At 43.1% G+C, this 22,331-nt stretch overlaps 1 long non-coding RNA gene across 2 annotated transcripts; it reads right to left on the bottom strand.

Annotated features, from left to right (window-relative positions):
* Positions 1-488: 488 nt before the first annotated feature.
* LOC146186715 (uncharacterized) lies at positions 489-21,831 on the bottom strand. 2 transcript variants are annotated; one of them, XR_014708161.1, is made up of 4 exons: positions 21,603-21,831; positions 21,152-21,252; positions 12,183-12,294; positions 489-731 (listed from the first exon to the last, which is right to left on the bottom strand). It is a non-coding gene; the product is annotated as an uncharacterized LOC146186715 (long non-coding RNA). The 2 variants fall into 2 exon arrangements; XR_014708160.1 differs by lacking the exon at positions 12,183-12,294 and having other exon boundaries at positions 492-731.
* Positions 21,832-22,331: the final 500 nt, after the last annotated feature.

Genomic DNA, 22,331 nt, shown 5'->3' with positions numbered 1-22,331 from the left:
GGAGGAGTTTTCGCTTGTCCCATATACGACTCCTTTTTCCAGAGTAAAAGAACTCTCTCTAGCCATAGAGTAATCGGACTCCACTGATGGAGTACTGCGCTACTCCTGTGAATAGAGTAAAGGTACTCCTCCGAAAGGAGTAAAACTACACACTGTAGTAGCGTCCTACAACTCTTCCAGGAGGAGTTCAAGGACTCCACTGATAGGAGTGCCTGTACTCCTTCAAGGAGAGTTTTATTTTACTCCTCCTGATGGAATTTCATGGCGTTTTACATATCCTACCATTTTTTAAACCAGTTCCAGCCATATGTTTTGTAGGACTCACTTTGGCCATACCTTCCTCTGCAAAACGGTGCATAGTATTTCCACTACACACTGTTCAATGGTGAATGTACAAATTTTTTCCACACTTCTTGCACCATGCACACAACAGTCTGTGATGTGAAATCGGTGCTTCAATAAATAGGGATGCAAAAGCACGCTGATGACAGCTTTTATTTTCTCACAATCGCTGTGCATGCCAGCAATACATTTGGGATGTGCTCTGTGAGGTCTAGGCCCATCAGTGTTTTCGACACCACAGTCTAATTGGCATTAGATGCCCAGAACACTGCTACAAGCCAAGTGATCCTGTGAGCAAAGTTTTAACCAAGTGATCCTGCCGCTCGACCACATCGCAGCTTGCCGAGCCGAGTGAAGCCGCTCAAGATATCCTTGCATTTTCCAGGTGCCTGCATATAGAATAAAAACAATGCAAGGGAGGTTAAAGCAAACCATTATAAGCAACTAAACATACTCCTAATCTCAAGTTTTCATTTTAACCTACAGCTAATGCAACAAAACAAAACTTGGTGTGAACGCCTGGGGTCGCCACCTAGGTATGCCCTAGCAGTGGCACATCATGACCAAGTGTAGACTTTTCATTCCAAATCATTAAACAAAGCTAGTGATCTAGAAATCCACATACTTCGTTTATTCTGACTGCCAATTTGCTATACCTCAAGTGGGAATACCACTATGCTAGTCCCTCAGAGGCTAAACACAAGCCTGGCCGGCACTGGACCGTTTGTTGCTCGAGAATTGGCTTTGGATGTAGAACACATGCAGCTGTACTGGCGAATCTCCACTCCCTCTGGAGTTTACTGAGGCCGCTTCTGCAGAGTGGCATCCATCTACAACTAAAAACAGCGCTGCAGAATCTGAATTGGAGTAATGCAAAAGCACGGAATCTGCTGTTGGTTGCTTAATTCACTTATTGTTTACCCATTTTCTTTGGTACTTTCAAATTGTGCACCAATCCCTTCCTATGCCCTTCTTCAGCTAGACTTCCGGTTGGTAGTGCGACGTCACAGCCTCTAGCTCACATTATCCACTTCTTGTTTATTCATTTTAGTCTTTGGTACTTTCAAATTGCACAATCCCTTCCTATGCCCTTTTTCAGCTCTATTTCCAGTTGTGTGACGTCACACTTTTGACGCCACTCTAATTGACTGCCTTAACTACTTTAGTCTTTGGTACTTTGAAATTGCATGCTAATCCCTTCATATGTCCTTTTTTAGCTCGACTTCAGGTTGTGTAATGTCACATACTTGAAGTCACCTTAATTCACTGGTTTAATTATTTTAGTATTTGATACATTCAAATGTGGCACCAAGCCATTAGCTAATGAGACCATTTTTGCCTTTACTGTTTCATTTTTTGCCTCTTATTAATTACCTAATTACCTTAATGGCCTAATTCTTTGCACACATTACATCACCCTCTATCAATTAACACCACTCATTAACCTCTACGATTTCTCAATCACTCACAACTGCTACGGACATGATTTTGCATGTTTTGCCTCTAATTAATTACCTAATTACCTTATTGGCCTAATTATTATTTTGCACACAACACTACGTCACCCTCTATCAATTGGACTCATTAACCTCTACCACTTCTCAATTACTCACAACTGCTGCAGAGAACTTTTACATTTTTTGCCTGTAATTACCTAACTATCTTACTGGCCTATTTTTCGGCAGCAACATTATGTCAGCCTCTATCGATTGACACCACTCATTAACCTCTCACGTTTCTTAATTACTTGCAACTGCTGCGGACACGATTTTGCGGGTGCGGTCTACGGACAGAAATCTGTGAACATAGCGAAGTAACGCTTTCGTGTTAATAACTTGAATGAATCCTTGAGTTTAGTTATATTTAGAATCCAGGAGAAGAAGGCTTATGTGTCAAATATCAAGAAGGTCATAAAGGCACGTTCGGTGTGATGACTGCTCCTGAACCAGGCTAGCTTCAGCGATATAGTGAATAAAATCATGAAGCAGATATTGCAGTTTCTTGTTTTTCATGCCTTCCATGACCTATACTGATTTCTGACACAGCCATTGCTATGGCATTGAAATTGAAACAGATGATGGGAGAGATTGTATTATTTAGCAGCCATAAACAAATACTATGTGGTAATCCATGTATAGTCATGCACACTGTTACAAAGACAACACGCAAAAAAATCGGGGGTCCTTTAAACTCTACCTTAAGTGTATGATGGAGCACATTGGGGCTTCCGTGTGGATTCTCATTCATGTACAGACACTTCACTACAGGGTAACTGAGTAACCCCACAATTTATTCTATTATGTTGTGCATACTCATTAACGCAGTTGTAAGCCATCACATTATGTTAGACCACATAAAGATAGAGACCTGCTTTAACCAAGAGATCTGAACCTACCTGAGTCACCTGGGGATGCCTGGTTGACTGGATCCAAAGAACCTTGGATCCAGACAAAGACATGCTACCCCTAGGTCACTCGGGCACATTTAATGGCTTGGTTAAAGCCAGAATTCCTATCTGCCAACTTAAGGTCTATTCACACTTGCGACTACCAGTCGCGCGACCAGAGGAGAGGAGCTCGCCACTACCAATGTTCACACTTGCGACAGTCGCCTTCTCGTTCTGTTCTCGTTCCGAACGAGTTGGGAGTAGGAGAGCTGCTGGGCGATGACAGTGAACGTCGGTAGCTGCCGCCTGCCAGACACTTCAGCTTTTTCAGGCGAGCCGGTACGCATGCCGCGCTCTCGTGTTTCCAGGAAAACGCCGACGACGAATAGACAATGTCAATCACCGTGGTGTCAATATAAAATGTTGCACCTGCGTGAAAAATCCATTTCTTAAAAGTTCATGGTATTTACCAGATAGTCCAAATATCTTTCCAATCTCCTCCCAGGCCATATCCTATCTCCCTGCCTTTGAATTCCGGGTGCCGTTTGTTGAAAAGGTAGGGGTATTCTTTAATTGCATTGAGAAGGTGCTCGATCAAGTACTCCGGGACCTCGCTGATTGGTGAAATGGTTTGCGACTAGTAGTCGCGCGACTGAAAATTCGAGCAGTGCCCGATCGGCCCGCGGCAGTCGCTTTTCGACCGATGCGACCATTTGCGACTGTCGCTTTTCGACCAAAACGGTCACGCGACCGCTGCTAGTCGCAAGTGTGAACGGGCCTTTAGCCGTGTCATGTAGACTCGTGACATGCACAACCACTGAGCAGTGTCCAGCCATGTCACTAGCCAACCACCACATGCTAGAGATATGCCCATGATTTTTGCTCAAAATGCCTATATCAGACTATATCCAGAATAAAGCCATGAATGCTGTGGCATTATTATGGTGTCTATACATTTTTAAGTTAATACTGCCACTCAGGCAAGACCATGACAATGTAAATTTTGAAGTGACGCTGCTTTTGTAGTAATGAAATCTATCAAATGACAAATTACATAGGGAAGCTAGCAGCCAGCGAAACTAGAGAAAGCATAAGCAACGTTTTCAATTTTTATTCATATTTGTCTTGTTTGTACCTACTGGCAGCCAGACATGGCAGGATTATTTTATGCTCGCTGCAGCCCTCCAACTAGCAGACAATGGAGAGGTGATATAGAAGTGAGAAATTTATGCACCATTTTTAAACTGACTAGAAGGACAGGAGTATCATGCGACATTTCTTTTATCCGAGGGCATCATAGGTGCTCTTAGCTGATCCATGGTGCCCACCTATGGTATCTTTTTCTTTGTCAGCTGTCGCTGCTTATATACGTATAATATGCATGCGGCACTCTTTCCCACCAGGCAACTGACAATTGCAGATTTCTATTTCATAATGAACTCACTGAACTCGGATTCTCTATGTATCTTTCATCTGTCAAGTGCATAGCCTCAGCTTATTTTATGGTATCATTTAATGACCTTCTCGAGTGTGACATCAGATCATAGCCCTCAGTACATGCTCAGGCATGCGCATTCATGCAAGCATATCGCCAGTGTGTGAAACACAATCTGGGTGCATGGTATTTTATTTTTCAATGCAGTGGAAATGAGGACATGCTCTGGTAATAGCTCAGATATATTTGAGATGTACCACATGCATGCACTATCATGTTTCACTTCAGCCATCAAAAAGCAATGTTTCTCAAATGGGAGTCACGATTTTAGGAGTCCAAAAACATATGATAAAAAAAAATTGAAAGGTCATGCAATAGCTTTGACCCAGCTAGACACAGCTTTAAATGGCTAAAAGGGCACAGGTTTAAAGCTGATTTTAGTTTCTCAAAACTCAACATAAAGGAGTGCGGAAACAGGGAGCATGAGAGAGAGAGCATCAATGGGATTTGTCGATGCCAGCATCGGTGACGCTCGAACTTTGGCACCATTGCTGGATGGGAATGCAGTGCAGTCTTAGGAATCTATCAGGGGAAAAGAGGACACTATGTGGTAGAGCTGACACGACAGTGTGTCTGTTGCATGCCGTCATCCATGCATAACGTCGATAAGAATGTTTTTAATATGCAAGCGCCTCTACCATAAATAAAAATTAAGCTGCACACCGCAGGTTTGAATTCTTTATGCAATTGGGGCTGGTACAAAAGCAGCCAATGGTGTGTGCTGTGCCGTCACTGTGGAGAAACCGCTAGCATGACCAACGTGACACTCCTTGCATGTTGGTGTCCATGCATGATGCATGACGCGGAAGATTGGGAACGAATAAAGTGATAGATAGTGCATGCATTGGTCATTTCTCACATATTTGAATGTTTTCCAAAACACGTCCTTTTTCCACTTCGCAGAAAAATGAAATGAAGATGTGAAAAATGAGCGCACTCATGATACTGATGTACAGGGTCCTTCAAAATATGTGCGAACACGGCGAAGCGTTCGCGCATATTCGCACATATTCGAAGCGTTCGCATGTGCACATAGCGTGCGCATGCGCCACATTGTTTCGATGCGCGACCGCGCCGGATGCGCTGACGCTCACGGAGCGCGGGCACGCTTCGCTGTGTTCGCACATATTTTGAAGGTCCCTGTACATGTACGAATTAATGTGCCTTCCTGACTAAGCACAGGGAGCTGCAATCCGCGCTAATGCCCGAGAAAGCCCTCAAATAGCAAGCCATGTAAAGTAAACCGAGTATGGACTTGAGATGAAATGCATTTTACAAATCAATCGGCTTAATGCGCATAGTATGACGCAAACATCTGCACTTTTAAATGGTGAGAAGAGATATGTTGCCCCACATACACAAAATAAGTAAACAATGGCAATGGAAAGACGCACATGATGTCCATCACGAGTGGCAGAAATAAGCACTATCCTTGAGATTGTACGATATGTCGTGTTCAATGAAGTACCGCACATGCTCACCACTTCCATATCACCTCTGTTGTCTGCTAGCTACCCAAGCGCAGCCCGCACTAAATCATCCTTGTGAAAGTCTGGCATCCAGCAGCATATCGTCGAGAAAAAATGAACGCATTCTGGAGCAACCAAAAGTAGCCTCCCTCCCCCCTACACACAGAAAAATGCAAGAGCTGGCTCCACGCTCGGGCGCCCCGTAGGCTAATGAGATAACTTAAGTGCACTCAAAAGGCAGCACGTATGCAGAAACTAAAATAAAAAAGAAGAGTAAGTGTGACAAATGTCTCAAACGTAATTTATATTCATTATTTTACCTGTTTTTGCTGTGCTTTTGGTCATTTATTTTTAATGTGACAGTATTGAAGGCCCCATTCTCCCCAAAATCTTGCATTATTGTTGACAATGTCTTGAGCAAATAGTCATAAGCAGGGTTCTAGCATTTGGTAATAAGCAGGTGACATTTTTGTGGGTCAGGCATTGAGTTTTGGTGTTAGTTTGTGTGGCATCATGAGGCCGCATGAGATGCCGAATTGCTAGGAGCTCCTTGTGATTGAAGAGTGAGATGGCAATCAAGCCCCTCCGAGTTGCACTTTTATACAATTGTTAAAGCAAGTATATATATGTCAGGTTGTCTTTCAGATAATGTGGTAGCTTATCACTGTATGTTAATAAATGTTTGAAATAAATGGATCAGTGACGAAGCAACTAGCAGCATACCCTTAAAGGCAGACTTTAGGTATCCCTGCAGGTTTTAAAGTTAGGTTTAATTTATTTTTCCGAGATTTTTAACACCTGCTTTCCTTCCGGACTTGGTTTCCATTTGTAGCACCGCGTCGATTTAAGGTGGTCTCTGTTCCTGCAAGGGTGGAAAAATGAGCTAGCTGGTAGTTCATCTCTGGGAAAAAAAAACAGCACTCTCTTGAGACAAGGACAAAGCGCTGTGTTGTCATCTCTTTCTTTTTCAATGTCTTAGGAGTGCGGTTTATTTTTTTCCCAAGCTCTCTATTCTTACTGAGTTTTTTCATTCCACCCCAGATGCATTACCTACAGCAATGAAGAAGATGAATTTGTTCACGCATTATCGCCTACTGTTTTTATTTTTTTTTAACCTAATTTAACAGCTGCCACATGTGTGTGTATTCGATATGTCAGACTAAAGAGAAAATCCTCGACAGCTTGGTACCAGTGAGTACTTATGGAACTTGTTGGTACTGGTTTCACTACTTTTTTCTAGCTCTGAAGTAGAGCCCACCTATATTGGCCTCAGCTATCACAAATGCTTATTGTGAACGAGGGTGGAGCTACTGTCAAAATAACAGGTTCCTTCCAAATAACAGGTTCCAAATTTACAAGGAGTGGCTCATGCATAAATGTAGCCCTTAGTCGAGTGTAAAAGGCACTCTATATTTCCTTGGTATGGATGATCAGGTCGTTTAGGCTTTTTGAGAAAATGTATTGCATAAAAGGGTTGCCCTTTCTCAGTATTATTTACACTTGGCAAAGTGCTAGACTGCATTATGCAAAGATAGTCTGCAGTCTACCTCTCCCTTCTTGCCACCCTGCTGAAAGATATCTGTTGTATGTCTGTAGCAATGCATCCGTCTGTTGTTTCAGGCTACTAGGAAAAGTGACACTATGCACAGGCAACCGTAATAAGCATACTTATTGCGTCCCCACTAGCAACGTAAAGCAATTTGCCTTTACAGTGGTCTTGTTTATGCTCTTTCAGCTAATTGCTTGCCTTTTCATGATGCTATTTCCTTACACCTTCAGTTAAGATCACTGCAAAATTGCCATATATGTGCCCTGGGGGTGAAACCGCAGCCATCTGCTGGGAAATAAATCACATGACTGCATTAATTTTGTAAGAACTGAATCTGCAGTTTTTACCACACATTAACGGTGCATTAGAAAGACACCAGTATCAGTTCTGAATGAAAAATGTAACCCTTACTAAATTTTATGGACATACGCACGTGGAAAAGTGCTGGCTTTTACACATTCTTTAAACTGATCACTGAAAGTCAGCAACAGAGCTATCTATAGATACATACACCTTCACATTGTCTTTTTGTTTACTGTTAAATACAAATAAAGTCAGATATCCAAGCATTCAGGCGCCTGATGCAGTCATTGGTTGTGGGTGTGCTGCTTTAGGAATGCAATAATAAAGCAGTTGAGGTGTTCACAACAGCTGGTGGTAGGTAGGCTGGCATTCTTGTCATCGATCCTGAATAGTCAAAGATACTGCGGCAATGCTACCAAGCACATGTGCATGCAGAACATACATTATACATGTAATATTTGTGTAATGCACTCCACCAGCCCAACAACCTTTAAGAAAGGTGATATCGGATCGCTGTTGCTTGGACCACAAAGCAACCTTTCCGCTCAATTACGTCTGCACAGACTAATAACACACTGCTACCTACACTCTGCAGTAGTGGAGAAGGCAGAGATCCAACTAAGAAGGTGATGCATTGCAATGTGACCAGTTGGACCAACACAGCATACTGCGTGACAAGTATTCAAACTAATTAAAACCCTGTCAGTGGTTCATTTCCTGGCAGTGTAGAGAAGCTGCTGCTACCCTAATTCTGCTAACACATCAGCCCTTACACACATACACACTGAGTGGCTGACCTCGTAGCCTGTGGGCATGTGGTCAGGCGGCAGTTAACTTCACTAGCAATGCCTACCGCCTTAGTGTTTCTGCATACTAGTCACTTTCTTTGAGAGTGATAACAGAAGGTAGGATATGCTCCGATGTTCATGCATGTTTTGACAGCGGGATGACTTTATGGTGCATTGTTGTTCAATATAACAAAGCAGGGCAACCTCGGTCGTTTTTTTTATCTAAAACACAGGGCTATAGACATAAGAAAAAAAATATAATACTACAACATTAAGTGATAAGGCATAAACAAAGAGGCATGTCCTTCTTCATTACTGTAGGTCATGCATCTGAGGTGAAATGAAGAAGCTCAGTAAGAACAGAGAGCTTGAGAAAAAATAACAGCGCATTTTTGAGACATGAACAAAAAATGACAACACAGCACTTTGTCGAGTGTGCAATCATTTTTTCCTTTCCTAATATGAACCAGCAACTAGCCCGTTCTTCCACCCTTGCGAGAAATGAGACTACCTTAAATTCACACAATTATAAATGAAAACCAAATCCGGAAGGAAAACAGGTGCTAAAAACAGCCCTCGGATAAATAAATTAAAATTAAGACCTGGAGGGATACTTAAAGTTTGCCTTTAAGGGTATAATGTGGTAGTTTGACTGTCTTCAGTCTGCATTTCTACAAGGTGACCCACCTTTTCGTACTTGCATACTGCTATTCGCTTCGTCACTGATCCATTTATCTCAAACATTCATTAGCATACAGTGATAAGCTACCACATTATCTGAAAGACAACCTGACATAGATATATATATATACCAGCTTTAGCAACATTGCACAAAAGTGCGACTCGGAAGGGCCCATCTCACCCTTCATTCGTAAGGAGCTCCAGGCAATTCGGCATCTCATGCGGCCTCATGATGCCACACAAACTAACACCAAAAATCAATGCCTGACTCACAAAAATGTCACCTGCTTATTACCAAATGCTAGAACCCTGCTCATGACTTTTTTGCTCACGACGTTGCCACCAACAATGCAAGATTTTGGGGAAACGGGGCCTTCAATACTGTCACATTAAAAATAAATGACCAAAAACACAGCAAACACAAGTAAAATAATGAACATAAATTACATTTAAGAGACATTTGTCACGCTTACTCTTTTTTATCGTTTGTTTCCGCATACGTGCCACCTTGTCACTGGGCTTAAGTTATTAGCCTAAGGGGCGCCCGAGCGTGGAGCCAGCTCTTACATTTTTCTGTGTGTATGGGGGGGGGGGGGGGGTCATTTTTTCTCTGATGATATGCCACTGAATGCCACACTCTCACAAGGATGATTTAGTGTGGGTTGCGCTTGGGCGGCTAGCAGACAACAGAGGTTATATGGAAGTGGTGAGCATGTGCGGTACTTTAGTGAACAAGACATTTCGTACAATCTCAAGGATAGCGCTTATTTCTGCCAGTCGTGGTGGACATCTTGTGTGTCTTTCCATTGCCATTGCTTACTTATTTTGTGTATGTGGGGCAACATATCTCTTCTCACCATTTACAAGTGCAGATGTTTGCATCATACTATGCTCATTAAATCGATTTATTTGCAAAATACGTTTCATCTCTCAAGTCCGTACTCAGCTTATTTTACTTGACTTGCTGTTTGAGGACCTTCTCGAGCATTGCCGTGGGTTGCAGCTCCCAGTACGTACTCGAGAAGGCACATTAATAAGTGCATGTACCGTCTTTGCCAAAAGTAACCAGGCTGCATGTTTTGCTTCTTGCTTGTATTCTGAAGCTAACATGGATCCCCTGAGGATCATAACTTTTTGGCAAGTGAAGACAGGAGCTCTCATTTATGTTGCACCAATTTACAGCATCAGAAGTTTTATGAATTCTCTGCTAACCGACTGAGAAGCGGAACACGCAGCCTGGTTACTTCTGGCAAAGACAGTACATCAGTATCATGAGTGCATTAATTTTTCACGTCTTCATTTCATTTTTCTGCACAGTGAAAAAAGAATGTGTTTTCGGAAGCACTCAGAAATATTTGAGAAATGCCAAATGCATGCACTATCTATCGCCTTATTTTTTCCCAATCTTCCCCGTGTGAGCCATCATGCATGAAAAACAACATGCAAGGCCGTACTGCCACGCTGGTCATGCTAGCAGTTGTTCCCCACAGTGAAGGCACAGCACACACCATTGGCTGCTTTTGTACCAGCCCCAATTGCATAATGAATTCAAATCAGAGGTGTGCTGCTAAAGTTTTATTAAAGTAGAGGCGCTTTCATATTAAAAACATTCTTATCACTGCGGACAGGAGACTATGCACGGTGGAGCGTCGTCTGAAATGCAGGCTGCAATATCAAAGGACACTTTTTTTTTCTTTGCAGGGAGGGGGGGGGAGTTGATTGACTCAGTGGCCGACCCTCAGACGAAAGCGCTTGATGAAGATGCTACTGCACAAAAGCAATATAGAATAAGGCATGTTTCCTTCAGCATAAGGCACGGTCAGTCAGCTTATCAGCTTTAGCTTATCGACGCATGATTTTTCGCATTACACTGGCGACGACGCCAGCACGACCAGCACCTATCACCGTAGTGTGAGGTTTTCGGCCCCGTGACACCGACGGAACTGATCAATGGAAGGTCGTCAAGAGGTACTGCTTTGTTTAAAAGTTTTGTCTGCTCCTTTAATGTTGCAAGGTATGCTCTCGCCTCAAGGTAATGCTTGCTTACTCTTAGTTTTTGGACCGAAAGAGCAACGGCAATACCTCAGCAATCAGGAACATAATGCTAACCCCTCCCCACTTTCGTGGCGCGGGTACACGGCGGGAAGAAACGGACAAGTACCTTTTTATATGCGTGAGTGCTTGTTGCTAAAACAAGCTAAATCTCATAGTGTAAGAATAAGATGCTTCTGACTGTATGCTGAATTATACAGCATGAGCCCGTCCATTTCAGCCTCCTCGGCAATCTCTAGACGAAGCCCAAAACAAGTCCGAGGATCACTAAAGTCGCATATTATAGTAAAGGCTTTTCAAGGAAAAGAGAATATGCGAATAAAATATTTTTGCTGAAAAAAAAAAATCTGTGACCACCATCCAAGCATGAATGCAAAAGTGCAGCCTACATAGACTACATCGCGAATAGCAGACGACATGGGAATGATATCTCATGACGTCAGCGGCCAATGGTTGCCAGACCAGAAAGCCAATTTCAATAATAACAAAAATTATTTTTAAAACTATCTGCTGCACCGAATGAGCTCAAATTTCGAGGATTTATAATTTAACGTGTGAGGAGTGAAATGCAATAACTAGTTTATGCTCAGTTGTTAGCTGTCGTGACCACCTTAATGAATCAAGTGAAACGTGATAGTGCATGCATGCGTTACATCTTAAAATATTTCTGAGCAATTACCAAAGTATGTCCTTTCCACTGCGCTACAAAAGTAAATACCGAACACTCGGACCGTGTATCGCATGCTGACGATATACTTGCATGAATGTGCATGCCTGAGTGCACAGGGAATTGAGGTCTGCTCTCACGCTCCTCGAACAATGCTGTAAAATAAGTTGATGCTAGAACTTGACAGATGAAATATAATTTGCAAATCCGAACTCATTAAGCTCAATATGGAACGAACATCTGATCTTGTAAATTATGTGATGGGAGACAATGTCACACACATACAAAATATGTATGCGGCGACAGTTAAAGATGTAATAAATGAGCACTGCAGATCAGCTGAAATGAGCACCTGCCTGCACATTATTAAAGACACCCTAAAAACAAAAGATAATTTCACCCGAAGCTCTGCGGTCCTAGTCAATAAAAACAGCCGCAGACATTCCTCACCTCCCCATCACCTCTCCGTTGTTTGCTAGTTGGATGCGAGTAGCCAACATAAAATCATCCTGGCAAGTCTAGCAGCCAGCAGGTAGCCCGGAACTGTCCACCTGGAGAAAGACTAACGCCAGAGCAACCCTAGTAAACAAATGGCTGGGCTGTACTCAGGCGACCTGCGGACAGTGGATAATCTAAGAGGCCCACTGATATACACAATGATAGTCAAGGAAAGAATACATATCATCAAATATAAAGCAAAGTCAACTAGTGTATTACAAAAAAAAAACAGCATTGAAGAACTGTGATTGAGTCCCCTTGAGTACAATTACATGTTTGGGAACAGAACAGATACAGTGACTTATAAACAAGAATCACTGATTCTCATGTGCTGCCAAGCAGAAGCACACCTGCTGGAAGGGCACAAGATCAACCAGTTCACTAATTATTGCCATTACTTAACACAAGACAATGACAACAAAATTATTAAACCAAGCATTGGCTGAAGGAAGTGCTTGAGAACAATACACTCAATCAGTGTCACATGCTGCATGGCAGCAATAGCAATAAATCAGTTGTCAAAATAAGGTAGTGATCCATTTTATGCAATTACCTACACAGATCATTCTCTTAAGATTAAATAAGGAGTGCAACAATTAACACACACATAGCATGGAAGGTAATAGTAGGCCTGTAGTAACTGCACTTAGCCACAAAGTGATTGGTCAAGAGGTTGTACATGGGTTGAATAGCATGCCCACATCTGCTATACTGTTCTTTAAGGATGTTACTCCACATTAGCACACTTCAGGTGAACAGGCAGCATGAGCAGACAAACGGCCTTGCTCATATTTATTGTTCTGAAGACTGTCCTATACAGCAAACAATTGAAGAAATGCAATTTAAACACTGGCCAAACACACCCATTTATGGATCGTTCATTTCTCACTTTCTGATGTGAACGCTTTTTCAATCTGTAAAATGGACAGTTATCAACATGCATTGCTTAGAGCTTCAGCATGGCTACGGACCTATAAGGCTGCCGCGATACCTCAAGCGAAAAGATTCTGAATTAGAGGGACATCACTGGACAGCGCACTACAGAAAAGCAACTGGAGTGGCTGAGGGTTCAGAGGGCATAATCATACATACTTACCGGGATGAAGACCAAATCAAAGATGCTTCCCACTATCTCACCAAAAAGCAACCAAAAAGAATTTACAAATTGTTGCCTCTGTTAGCGACAGCCTGTTCATAACGGGGGTGAGATAAGGGCTGCCCTGAGCCTTAATGTGTCAGATAAATTTATTAAGCAAAGGCGTGACAAAGCAGGATTCAGATAGGATGGCTACACAAAAGCTCTAACTTTAAGGCAGCACTGGGTGGGCCTGTACTGGGTGGGCCTAGAAACAAAAAGAGTGCTGCCTAGTTGCTAAAAAGTAAATGATTATACTTTTGTCTTTTGACCTGTGGCTTGCTTTCTTATATACCATGTTTGTTTTGCTGCCAAGGCTGTAACTTTCATTAAATACTGCTATTTTAAGGTATGATCCCCTTTATGTCAATGGCCTCAGGCCAAGCACTCAAAAATCCTTAAACATGTGAAGGGGGGGGGGGGGGAGTTTGCCACAAAGACAGCCTCTCACCTCTTCCCTGCATTGATGGTCAGCTGAGCTCCCAAGCTTATTTTGTAATCATTGCCACCAGCTCCTTTCTCACCTGCTAAAAGGACCTTGCAAGGATAGAAAAAGTTGTCGGGCTAATGGTGTTGATTCATGGTTGACAGTGCTTAATTAACCACACGGACAGAGTAAACACATAAAAGACGAACACAGGCTCTGAACTTTAACCTTATTCTGGAACTACTGATACTCTGCTTATATACCCATAAAGGCACCGACTAGTGGTGATTTTCGACACTTGTGACAAATAAAAACAAAAAGAAGTACTGTAAGAGCAAACCCGAACAAGAGGAGAACAAAATAGGCAAATCATTTTTTAAGCCGCCAACACGTGGAACAACGGACTAATAACAGAAAAAAAAAATGCAATGGTAACAGAAAATGGGTAACAGACGTAAGCTAACAATTACACAGCAAAACGCACGAGATGAAGTACACTAAAACTGAAAGAAAAAGTGCATGACAAGAAAGATGAAGCCAACAATTGACCGCTAAATGCAGAAGATGAGCACTAAATAGCTAAAACAAAGCAAATGAAGGAAATGCTCATGAGCAACAAGGGTGAAGTCTACAATTACATTGCGAAAGGATGAAGATGAGGTGCATAAAACGAAACAATAAAGATAAAATGTCAAGAAATGAATTCAACAAATGTTATAAAGCTAAAACCAGGCTAGATTAGAGAAGTCCATAAAGAAAGGCAATCTTTTTTTCCAAGAGTGAAATGGAGGGGGTACTAACACAATCATCCTTGAGCCTGAAAATCTTGGCAGCTTTAACTATTTCATGTGTCAGCTTATAACGATGAGTTTTTAACACAGTTTTTTTTCGAAGATTGGGTGGCATGGCTTCTTTAAGTCGGTTCCTGCAGTGGACGGGCAGATTCCTGGGGGATATACCTGATAAGTCATTTTAATGCTCCATTAGCCTTCATCGGCCAGTTTGGTCCATGTATAGCTTACGGCAAGTGAAAGGATTAGAGTGAGCGCCTTCCGCATGTGCTGCTAAGGGTTTTCTGTGCTTCTTAGTGCGGCCTCTTTTTTATTTATTTATTTTTTTTTTTGCTTTTCTTCTTCATTAACGATTCATCAAAGCTGCAATAGTTGCTCGAGGGCAGAAAACAACGTCAACTCCTGCTTTCTTTTCACTCGTCGTAAAGTTGTGGGAAATTTGGTGCATGTAAGGAATCCCTGGAACATTATCGTGTTGCCTATGTGCTTCAGCACTTTTTCTGAGACAGTGGAAAGGACTTGTAACGGGTACCCTGATTGCGTGAGCCTGCATACCTTTTTCAAGAAGCTTTCTTGTAATTTGTGCTCGCATGACTTGTTCAGGGCATTGACAAGGGCAGACTGGATGATATTTCTTCTAACCAGCTTTGAACGAGCGGAGTCATATTATAGGAAGGGCTAGTTGCCCCTTGGTTCAAATGCCCAGCTCACGTGACTGGGTGTGAAGATGCTTAGTTCCAAGAAGCACATGGAATCATTGTCTGGCATTTCTTGCTTTAATTCAAGGGGAGCCAGGATACTCTTAAAGACACTCAAAACTTCAGGTACTTCATGAAAAAAGGTTTCTACGTCACGGTCTAAATTAACTAAGAAGTCGTCCCCAAAGTAGAAAATTTTTTGAATTCGTGAGTTTTCAAAGCGATTCCTGAGACTACTGTCATGCATAACTAAGAACAGATCACTGAGCAAGGGAGTAAGTAATACATGATATGATGCAGATCCCGTGCTTTTGGATAAGGTGTGAATCATTCCTTTCTGCAAATGTTTATTTTAGATACACAGAAAACAATTCTAAGAGACCATCTACAGAGACACCACACTCACTCTGGGAGGATATGGTTCCATGTTGGTCAGTAGCTTTGCGAACGCATTTCATGAGGTCCATCTTGAGGTATAGAATAAAACAAGCCTTTTGCATTTATAGAAAAGGCATGATAGGCTTTGTTTCTTTTCCCGTTCAAAAACCTAATGACTACATCTGCATTCTTTACCAGAAAGGGATCATCGATAAAAAGTAATTTCAGGTTGCCATGCAAATACATAGTGACGTCTTTCTGCCAGATATACCTCTCGTGCCCTCTGTGCGTTATTGTTTCGGAGGATACCTGGCAGAAAGACGTCTCTATGTATTTGCAAGGCAACCAGAAATTGCTTTCTATCGATGATACCTTTCTGGTAAAGAATGCAGATGAAATCATTAGGTCTTTGAACTGGAATAGAAAGAAAGCCTACCGTGTTTTTCTACAGATGTTAAAATTATTTTATTCTATACCTCAAGATGGGGGACCTCATGAAATGCGTTCGTGAAGCTATCGACAAACCTGGAGCAGTATCCTTCCAGAATGAGTGTGGTGTCTCTGTAGATGGTTTCTTGGTTATGCTTTCTGTGTACCTAAAATCAACATTTCTAGAATGGAATGGTTTACACTTTATCCAAAGTCACACGATCTGCATTGGATCATGTATTGCCCCGTTATCAGTGATCTGCTCTTAGCTATGCATGACAAAAGTCTCAGGAACCATTTCAAACACTAACAAGTTCAAAATATTTTCTGCTTTGTGGATGATTTCTTGGTTCTTTTCGACTGTGACAAGGAAGCCTTTTTTTTCATGAAGTACCTGAAATTTTTAGTGTCCTTAAGAGTGCCCTGGCTCCCCTTAAATTTATGCACGAAATGCCGGACAATGATTCCATGCACATCCTGGAACTAAGAATCTTCTTTACACCCAGTTATGTGTGCCGGGCAATCCGCCTTTTGCGCGAGGATGTGGCACCATCATGCGGGAGCGGGCGGGAAACACATTGAGCGGCAGTGTAGCAGACGACGCGAGAGCGCACCATACGAAATGGCCACGCCAACGCTGGTAGAAAGCGAAAGCTTCCCCCCTTTTTTGGCCTCGGAGTGGAAAGTAGTGACAGTGATTGCAGCATATCATGTTCACGCAGTATGGGGGAAGGTAGAGCGTTTTCACAATCCACTCATAACGCACGTACGCATATACTATCTTCGTATTGTAAGAGCGTGTAGCACGGGCCGTGTTCGACGCGTGCAGGTTTTCGGCAGACAGGAGAGCGTGGGGGCAGAGAGAGAGAGGGATCTCAAAGGGCAAAGCAGCCAGGGGTTTGTTGATGCTGCAGAGCTAGGTGGAATCGTATCCTGTGACTTTGAGCTGCGCATATGCGCGGGGTGTCTTGAGTTACCGAGCACAATGCGGTCACCGCGGCGCCGGCATGGTGCAATGGGCGTCGCTTCCTCCTCGCGTCATCTACAACCGTGCAGCTATAGGATTTCATACACGAAGATCGGCAGAGAGTCACATATACACACCCCGTGAAAAGGGCATTGTCCCGGCCGAAATGCACACCTGCAGGAAACGCGCTGCATTTTTCTGGCAATGGATGATTCAGAGCTGTAGCTGGTTTCTGGCCTCAGGAGTCGGAACGGATGTGGTCGCAGTGGTGAAAAGGTTCTCGGTGCGCAGAGAATGGTCATTCTGTTGTGAAAGGATCTCCAACGTTCATTTCTGCCTCCGCCCCGATTTCTGCGGAATCAACAACTTGGTGACACATATGTGAATCTCCTACATATCGGATGCGCATCTCGGTCAGGAACCAACCCTGTTTTACGTCCAGAGCGATCCACTCTGCAAGTGAACGAGCATGAACCCTCCAGGAGACTCATTTATTGTGCCGGGCGGTTTCCTTGCCGTTGCGAACGGTTGGACGAAGACGACGATTATCAAGCTCCCTAACGAAGTGCATCTGATTGCGTACATTAAAGGAACAAAGTCCGGATGCTTTGGCGTGCACGAAGGCGAGCCTTTAATTAAAAAAAAAAAAAAAAATACTGTGCGTCGTGCAAGTGCGTCATATGCTCCGAGCGGCAAAAACACAGATACTACAGGTATGTATGCATCTAAGCGAAATAGGCATGATGAAAAGTACCTACTGGTTTTCACCCAGGCTGTAGCACACCAGTGATAGCTGCAATGAGGATTTCTTCGGTGCGTGATTGCTTCAGTTGCACCGGGGCCTGAAGGCGATGTATTTTGTCCCTTCTTATCTTTATGTGCGAAAGGGCTAGGTAGCTTAGATATCACAGGCGGCTGTGTGCGCTAGGCCGTAATATTTAGCATGTTTTATCGTGACTGCCACCTCACTAACAAGAAAAAAAAAATACGGCGTTTTAATGCACTGCCGTTCGCGAGCCTCATGACCAGCTCAACCACTCGGCTCGCTGACGGCGGTGCATCACAACACCTTTTTTTTTTTTTTCTTCTTTTTAGTCAGGCGGCAGTCGCAATAAAACATGCTAAATATTACGGTCTAGCGCACACAACCACCTTTGATATCTGCGCTACCCGGCCCCTTCGCAACAAACGACAAAATACATCGCCATCAGACGCGCCGAACAAATGCTCATTGCGGCTATCACTGGTGGGTTACAGGCTTGGTGCAAACTCCGGTAGATACTTTTCATCATGCACATTTCCTTTAGATGCATACATACCTGTAACGAAGTGTTTTTCGCACAGTCGAGAGCACGCAGTCGGCTGCCAAGGTCGCCCATTCACGTCTTGACGCTTGGTTGCCCTAATCCAAGCTTCACGCCGTTGCAGGTCGCGGCTTGCCGAAGGAAACCTAACAAAACGCGTCTTGCATCCCGGCACGCCTCGAGAGTGGCAGACGTAAGCGGCACAGGTGGTTGGCATCGTTTTACCGAGGCTGTGAACGTACCGCGCCTCCAGCCCCCGTGCGTTGGCTATGAGTGCGGCGACGAGAAGCGCCGTCGACGCCTCTCAGTGTGTTTTCATCAGTCGCCGCTGGGGCTTCGCGCATGCGCAGAAAACTCGCGCAAAAGGCGGATTGGACCAAGGGGAAACAATCCCTTCCTAACATGCAGCTCCGCTCGTTCCAAAGCTGGTCAAAAGAAATATCATCCAGTCTGCCCTTGTCAACGCCTTGAACAAGTCATGCGAGCACAAATTGCAAGAAAGCTTCTTGAAAAAGGTATGCAGGCTCACGCAATCAGGGTACCCATTACAAGTCCTCTCCACTGTCGCAGAAAAAGTGCTGAAAAACACCAAGTGCAAAAACACAACCACTGGCTGAAGTGCACAGGCCACGCAAAAAGGTTGCAGTGATTCGTTGCATGCACCAAATTTCCCACAACCTTACGATGAGTGAAAAGAAAGCAGGAGTTGACGTTCTTTTCTGCCCTTGAGCAACTATTGCAGCTTTCGTGGATCGTTAATGAAAAAGAAAAGATGCCGCACCAAGAAGCACAGAAAACCCTTAGGAGCAGTATACAGAAGGCTCTCACTCTAAGCCTTTCACTTGCCGTAAGGTATACATGGACAAACAAGCCTTTTTGATGCATCAATGAAAGGCTAATGGAGCATTAAAATGACTTCTTAGGTAATCCCCCAGGAATCTGCCCGTCCACTGCAGGAACCGACTCAAAGAAGCCATGCCACCCAATCATTGAAAAAAAAAAAAAAAAACAGTGTTAAAAACACATTGGTAAAGCTGACACATGAAATAGTCGAAGCTGCCAAGATTTTGAGGCTCAAGGATGATTGTGTTAGCACCCCCTCCATTTCACTTTTGGAAAAAGAGATTGCCTTTCTTTATGGACTTTTCTAATCTAGCCTGGTTTTAGTTTTGTTACATTTGTTGAATTCATTTCTTGACATTTTATCTTTCTTGTTTGGTTTTATGCACCTCATCTTCATCCTTTCGCTATGTTAATGACTTCACCCTTGTTGATCATGCGCGTTTCGTTCATTTGCTTTGGTTTAGCTATTTAGTACTGCTTGTGTTCTGCATTTGGCAATGTCAATTGTTGGCTTCATTGTCGCTGTTCATGACGCTTTTTTATTTCAGTTTTAGTGCACTTCATCTCATGCATTTTGCTGTGCTAATTGTTACCTTTACCTCTGCTACCCATTTTCTGCTCTCCTTCCACATTTGTAATTTTTTTGTACTTATTAGTCCACTTTCCATGTGTTGGCGGCTTAAAAGATAACTTGCCTATCTCGTTCTCTCCTCGTTCGGGTTTGCCCTTTCGGTACTTTTTTTGGTTTTTATTTGTCACATTAGTTTTTGTTGCCACAAGTGTCAAAAATCGCCACTTGTCTGTGCCTTTATGGGTATATAAGCAGAATATTAGTGGTTACAGAATAAAATTGAAGTTCAGCACCTGTGTTCGTCATTTATGTGCTCTTTACTCTGGCCGTGTGGTTAAGAGCTGTCAATCATGGCTTACAAGAATGGGCATTTTCTGCCGCAGCATTCTTTCCCTATCCTCACGGCGCACATTGTGAAAGTGCACCTTGAAAAGCTTTGTAGCCCATTACACTAGCTTGGCTTCCTAAGGTCGCTGATATGAAAGTCACTGAAAACATTTCAGGCATTAAAAGCCATTCTGCAAAAAAGGGTCCTGCACACTGCAAATTCTGATGAGTTATGGAAGGCCATCAAAAGTGCGTGGAAAGAGCTGAAGCCGATGCAACACTGTCGTGCCAGTGCTCTATGACTCCTTGCCATGCCAAGTCTGCTGTCATAGAGCTCGGTGATGACTTCCTCCGCTACTCAACTTCCTGTGTGCACTCAACATTGGTCCCCACCCTCATTTTCTTTTTTGTGTGTGTGTGTGTTTCAGCAAGCACGCAGCAGGTCACTGAAATGTTTCCAGATTTTTTTTTTTAGATGTAGGACATTTTGCATTATTTTGCACAGCAACAAAGAATATTCTTTATGACTCGACAATTAATTCGTGAGCCATTCTTAGCAGCTTCTCTTTCTTATGAGCATGACCTAAATAGCAACTTTACTTCTTTGAGGTTTCAAAGTGGCTTTATAACAGCATGTCCATGCTGCAGCTATAAAAAAAGTATACATACTGTTTATAAGTGACTTTTCTACAGAAGAAAAAAAGTATGCCAGGAAGTGAAAAATGAACAATTCATTTTCTTCGGATCAACTCACGATTACTTCCTTGATTGGCTGCTACACACGACACTAATCTTCAGAACATAAAGTGCAAGCAAACACATTTGCATACTCAAGCTGCTTGCCCATCTGAAGTGCCCTAATATGCAATGACGTCCTCAGACAGAACAGCCTAGGAGACCATGGCAACAGCTGACCGCACTTTGTGGGCATGTGCTTAGCCTAAGGCCGCGGTTCCTCCACTTGTACAGCATAGGTAGGCAAATAAAGCATTTATCACCATTAATCATGGTAGTGCCTTTTGAGAATCATGTGACGGAAGAACACACTTACGAGCTTAATGCTGTTCACGGGACGCCTTTAGCAACCAAGCAAGCATCCACCCTGAGCAAGCAGCTGTCTTCCAGGAGAACATTTTCAAAAACAGTGTACACCTGGAAGTGCAAGGAACAAAATTGTAATGCCTCACTCAACCGGACGTAAACGTGATTGCCGATGCATATTTGTGATGATAAAAAATGGAAGTTATTAAAGTATGTATGCACAAGAACACATACTTCTGTGTCTACGGAAGAAAATTAGCGGTTACAGCACTGCCAAAACAAATAGCGCCTACGCGCCTCCCATGTTCGAACAAGCGACAATGCCACTGCTCCCAGTACAAGAAAATAGCGCTTGGTAAAACTGAGGCTTCAAAATATGTGCTAATGAACAGAAGTCTACACGCTTTTGCGCGTTTTAAACTTGCAGTTGCGGAAAAAAAAAAAAAAGAAGCGAACCTTACCTGAATGACTCCATTATTATCCGGAGACCGTTGATGCCGTTGGCGAGCGAGCATTGAAAGCAAGTTGCAGGTCATATCCTGTGTGCGCGCTGCAAATGGTGAACACTGCGAAGGCTTGAGGCTTGCGATGCATTTCATAATGATATAACAGGGTAGTTTAAGAGGTCAAGCAAGGATTTCTAAGCGAAATACGATGTAACTGACAGGCCGCAAGAACAAACAACGCACAGCTAACAAGGTATATGTACAATGGTAGCGAAGGTTCCATAGGCTCCCATTGGTCCAAAAAATGGCGGCTCATGGGCACCGCCATATTGGGGGGCAACTACGTATGAGTGACGTTGAATGATGTCACGCATACGTATGTTTTTAGCGCGAATTTTAAAGTGGTCTTTTTAAAGAACCCGCCTTTTCAAGCCGGTATCTCATGAAGGTTGCCTTTCAGTGCGCACCAACCTTTTCCAGTCAAATGTGCTCGAGTTCCTGCTAGTTATGGCCTTGGTAATGTGCAATTCGGAACCCAATGAAAGTTACTGGCAAAGAAGGCAGCATAGAAAGGCAGCAACACTTTCAGACGCTGGCTTATCTTGGCTGGCTAAGAATGCAATCATGCATGATTCGTAGGGGAAACCTTTGTGGAAATACTGGTGCTACTACTTTTGAGTACAAGGTATGATGCACAAAGCACAGGCTCAAGTGCACAGTTTGCAATACAGTGTACGGCAAGTA

The sequence above is a fragment of the Amblyomma maculatum genome, chromosome 6 (genome assembly GCF_055883805.1).
Source record: "Amblyomma maculatum isolate TAMU_Amacu chromosome 6, ASM5588380v1, whole genome shotgun sequence".
NCBI lineage: Eukaryota > Metazoa > Arthropoda > Arachnida > Ixodida > Ixodidae > Amblyomma > Amblyomma maculatum.
The sequence above is the reverse complement of the archived record's forward strand: the minus strand, read 5'-3'. Positions and strand labels throughout refer to the sequence as shown.